Raw genomic sequence first — 5,335 nt, 5'->3', positions numbered from 1 at the left:
CCTTTTGTAGCCGGTTGATCGGTACTGAGCATTCAAAAGATATTGATGCGACTAGTTTGATGTGTAGTATCATCTGTCCTCCTTCTGGGGGACCCAACATTGGCACATCTAACCGGATAATTAGATTATGCACATTGGCAATGCCAAGACCTGCACATTTGTGCCACTAGATTTTTTACATGTGCTAATATTTGAATCTAGTTTTTCATGTTTTCATGTTTATTATATTATCGCTTATTTGAGTACTATTAGGTAGAGTTTTACACTTGTTCGAAAATCTTGTACCAAAAATACATCACGTGTTACTGGCCATTTGCCTCCTTGCCAACTGTTATACACTGTAGTCTGTCCGAACATGATTTCATTTTGATACGTATCTTTCTATGTGATGTTTTATGTTATTGATACAGACTCCCTTGTTTGACAGCCTAATAACTAACTGAACCACTAGTTTTTTCTTGCGGGGGAACCACTAGTTAGCTACATCGACGCGCTAGCTCATCTCATCATGGCGTCAAACTCAAGCCATGGTGAGCGACCTGTTGAATGAGGAACAGTTGGAAGAAGCAACTGCAAGACTGCATTTATAAAATCATCTGTCAGATAAGAGGCCGGAGTCTTACCAGTTAGCACCACAGGTTGGTGGGCTAAGCAGCCCAGATTCGAGCCTCACCACCTCCTATGAAAAATTCGCGCATAGCTTCTCGTATGCTCAACTAAGTTAATTTTAAAAATTCACTGCCATGCTTTTGTGGCCGGATGATGGTACTAGCATTGAGAATATACGATGGCAATTATGGGGATCCAACATTAGTATCCACCTATTTTTATCATTAGATTATATGCACGTTGGCAATGTCAAGTTCTCATGTGAGTGTGCATTCAGTGATTCATTCCACCAATGGCATCACTTGCAGATACTATTGTACATATCAACTAGCAAGGTGACATGCAAATCTGTGCAGCTACATATTTTACATGTGCTTATATTTCAACTTATTTTTAACATTTTTATTATATTATCTTTTATTGGAGAGATATTAGGTAGAGTTTTTCAATTTAAAAAAAAAATCTTGTGCATAAAGAACATCACATGTAAACTTATTTTGAATTTTCTATTACTGGCTATTTGCGTCTATATATACCGGCTATTTGCCTTTCATGTAGGCCTGCATGCATTACCCAGGTACCTTTTCTTTTACAGTATTATTACACCCAGGTACTTAATCACTGGTCTTATACATTTTATATACTAGCATGACTCTGTCTGTGTTCTTTGACTTGACTGACGTATGCATGCATTTTTACGCACGCGCACACACAAATAAGTACGGAGTATATGGTAGTATAAGTACTTCTGTAGTAACTTCCTCCTTGTGATCGATCGATCGACGACATGGATTAGCGTGGAGAGCGAAGCAGCATGGTCTCGATGGTGATTCCCGGCCCGAAGGCCTGGCGCCCCACTCCGGCAGCAGCAGGTGGCCACTATCCTCCTCCTTCTTACGACGCCGGCGCAGCTCGTCGAGCACGAAGAAGATGGTGGCGCCACTCATGTTGCCGTACTCGCGGAGCACACGCCGGCTGGCCGCCAACTTACCCGGCTCCAGTTTGAGCACCGTGTCTATGTTATCCAGGATCGGACGGCCACCCGGGTGCACCGCCCAGAAGAGCTCGTTCCAGGAAGCCGGAGCATCGCCATCGAACGCGTCGAGGAGGCATCGCTCGACGTTCTGCCCGATCAGCATCGGCACCTGGATGGCGAGGTGGAAGTCTATGCCGCCTGCCGTGGCCTGCATGCTGATCACGTGCTCGGTCCAGGGGATCGTGTTCTGCGTGGTGGTGACCATCTCAAAAAGCGGGCGCTCGCCTTCACTGAAGGGGCCGGCGCCGACGATTACGGCGCCGGCGCCGTCCCCGAACAAGGCATGGCCCACGAGGTTGGCCCTGTTGGGGCTACCGAAGCAGATGAGGGTCGTCTCGGCGCAGGCCACGAGGACGCGCGCCCCGCGGTTGTTCTCGGCCAGCTCCTTGGCAAGGTGGAGCGCCCTGGCCCCGCCGTAGCAGCCGTGGAGGCTGAGGATGGTGCGGCAGACCGTGGTGCGGAGGCTGAGAAGCGTGGCCAGCTTGAGGTCGGCGCTCGGGGCCTGGAGGGCAGAGTAGGTGCTGAAGACGAGGTGGGTGATGTCGGTGGCCGGGCGGCCCCACTCGGCGATGGCCTTGGCCGCGGCGGACTGTGCGAGCTTCGGCATGTCGGTGGCTACCATGTCTATTCGAGCGTCAAGGGATGGAAGCTCCCTGTCGAGGAACTCCGGGTGGGCGCCCAGTGTCTCCTCGGTCAGGTGGAAGTGGCGCTTCTCGATGCAATTATGAAAACAGTCTTGCTAAACCTCACTGGATGCTATATTTCCGAGATCTTACTTTGAGATCGGTGTAATTTTTTATTTTTCATATTTGTTTCTTACATGTTATATCATTTAAGTATTTGACTGACACTTGGTCAAGTCTTAGTCGATTGAAAACTAGCCACACTCAGGGGGCGGAGGACCTGGTAGGCCGGTAGGGCAAGGCAGGGCGACCGTCTTACCTTAGATTTTGCCAAAAATAATTTGTATAGGCATCATCGGTTGCCATGTCGAGTTCATGCATGGTGGCGGCTGGATCCGTTCGTCGCTAGGAGGAAGAAGGGAGTAGAAACGAAGGGAAGCAGTCGTCGGCTAGGGTTGGGGTATTGGACCGTGTGTTTCATTGTGGGCCAAGGTGCCTAGTTAAGTGGTGGGCTGGAGATACAATTTCATGGGCACTTAATAGTAAAGGAAAATTTACTATTAAGTCGGTCTATGAGTGGTTAGAGAGAAACTTATCTGGCCCTAACTATAAATGGGTGTGGAAAGCTCCTATTCCGTTGAAAATTAAAATCTTTTTATGGCAGCTATTTCAGAATGTTGTGCTTACGCGAGATAACCTGCGCAACAGGAAGTGGTCTGGGAATCCTGCATGCTCCTTTTGTACAAGTGTGGAAACAGCGAACCACTTATTCTTTACTTGCCCGCTTGCCCGTACGGTTTGGGGCGTGCTGGGGATGACAGTTGGAACTTCTTGCTGTCCTCGATCGCTTTGGCAAAGTTGGGCTTGGCTTTATAAGTTCTTTCCAGGAGGAAAGCATTTCTATATGATGATTATTGCTGCCATATGTTGGGGAATTCGGTGCCTCCGCAAGAAAGTTACTTTTGATAAATATGTTGCTCATACTCCACTGGAGGCTGTTCTCATTGCTTGCTCGTTTATGTTGTATTGGGCAGGTTTGCTTAAAGGAGAAGATAAGGTGAAGTTCCAGACTGGTGTGAAGAGGTTGGCTAACGCGGCTGCTGCTCTGGCGGACAGATCCTTCCCTTGTGGCAGACTTCTCTTGGGAGACAGGGATGGGATCCAGATCGGCTAGCTGGGATCATTGCTAGTGTTTTTGGTCTTGTTTCCACTGGGGTTTGATGCCCGCTAGACTAGCTCTTCCTGGTAGCATTTTGCTCAGCGTCTTACATCAGCAGTTTCATCCTTGAAACTTTTTTAGTTGGGCAGTGGCTTGTAACTGTCATCAGGTTTTCGTCCCATGGCGGATGGTCCGTTCCAGGATCATCATGTGGTGGGTTTCCTGATGATGCGCCAACTCGCCCCCCCCTTTCAGTCTCCTTTTGCTTCCATCATTTCGGTCTAGATTCCTTTAGTAAGTGGCTGGACAACAAAGACTTGATAACAGACTGATGTATTTCTGTTGATTGCAAAATTAATGGAAAGGGCTGTGAGCCCGGTTGGAAAAAAAAAGGTGGTGGGCTGGATACCCGTGGGATTGTGCCTATCCAACGAATTGCTCACGTGCGTGCATTATTTCCGGCTAGAATCATCGGCTGATCTAGCTAAATGTGTTCTGTTTCTCAAAAAAAAAAGAAGCTAAAGGTGTTCTGCTTCTTTGAAAAAAAGGCTAACGAATACATGTGTCAGAGGATTTGATCGGGCAAACTTGGTGCTAGCTGTGTACGTGTGGTACTCGAGCTACTATGGTGCATATGGGGTAAAATATCTAAACGAGAGTGCATCGGCCAAGGAGTAGAATTAGTGTGTACTCCTATGTTCCACTTCATTTTGTGTTATACTTTTCCCCACCTTCATCAACATATTTGGCACAACACCGACAAAAATGCAGCCTTGGAAGTGAGCGGTGGTTGGTAGTTCCATTTTATTTCTGTGATTGTATGTGGAATATATAACATTATTAGTGTGCATGTTCTATTTCATTTTGTGTTATATACTTTTTCTATGCTTTAGAGTTCGCCCCACCTTAATTTTATTTCGTCCTCCGCCACTGGCCACGCTCTTATGAAAATTGAAACAAATCCTCACAATTTTTTATCGTGTTCTTTTCTAAAAAAAATAGACTGATCAGGCAACTGAGAATTAGCAAAACTATCTATGAATGAATGAAAACATAAAGATTACAGTCAATCCAAGGAAATAATTAATGGACGTGTGCTTACAGATTCTCTTTAACTTTTCCTTGAGTTCAGTAAGGTGGTCGCTCTTGGTCACGCGGAACAACTTCTCCGCAAAGACATCTTGGGGCTGCAGGAGATTCGTTGGGTTCGTCGTACCTATGGCGAGCATCGCCGCAGGGTCTTCCGCTTGCTGCCGCATGCCCATCTTTCCGTTTGTTCTTGCAGTCATGGCCGATGGATGAGCGTTGTATGTATGTTACGTTCTTTGCTGGGTGCACTTTGGAATGTTCAAGCTGATGCGTCTACAGGGGCTCCGCTGGCTCATCCTTTTATAGTTTGTTTTGTCTAACTTTCAACAACCTATGCATATATTTTTGGGAGAGCCTGAGACTTTGTATTAAAATAGAGTCAACACCTATCTATTATTAAAAATACTTGACGGGTTAATTATCCAAAAAAAGAGAAATCGCTAGAAAATTGAACATTAATCTGAATTTCTATATACTAAAAATACTTGACTGTTTAACCAGAAAAAAGAAATATGCTAGAAATTACCACAGTAATATATATATATTAAAAGTGCTTCACCGAAAAAGGAGAAATATGCTAGAAATTACCATAAAAATTAGAAACATCTGACCTTTAATTTTGTACATCTAAAAACCACAACCGATATGTCCACTTACTCAGCGATGACATCCCTAAAATCAGCCACCGTGTTACCCTTTCAGTAGAGCACCGCTTTTGGGCATTCGTGATGTAAAACTTAGTTAGTTATACATCCACATCATTGATTGGAGATGCTCTTATTATATCTAAAAGGAAAGTCATCATCTGAAGCGTGTGTT

At 45.5% G+C, this 5,335-nt stretch overlaps 1 pseudogene; it reads right to left on the bottom strand.

The window, feature by feature from the left end:
- Nucleotides 1-1,246: 1,246 nt before the first annotated feature.
- Nucleotides 1,247-4,841, bottom strand: LOC123493435 (bisdemethoxycurcumin synthase-like; annotated as a pseudogene).
- Nucleotides 4,842-5,335: the final 494 nt, after the last annotated feature.

This window comes from Aegilops tauschii, chromosome 2 (assembly GCF_002575655.3).
Source record: "Aegilops tauschii subsp. strangulata cultivar AL8/78 chromosome 2, Aet v6.0, whole genome shotgun sequence".
Taxonomy (NCBI): domain Eukaryota; kingdom Viridiplantae; phylum Streptophyta; class Magnoliopsida; order Poales; family Poaceae; genus Aegilops; species Aegilops tauschii.
Note: the sequence above shows the minus strand (reverse complement) of the source record. Positions and strands in the feature narration are given on the sequence as shown.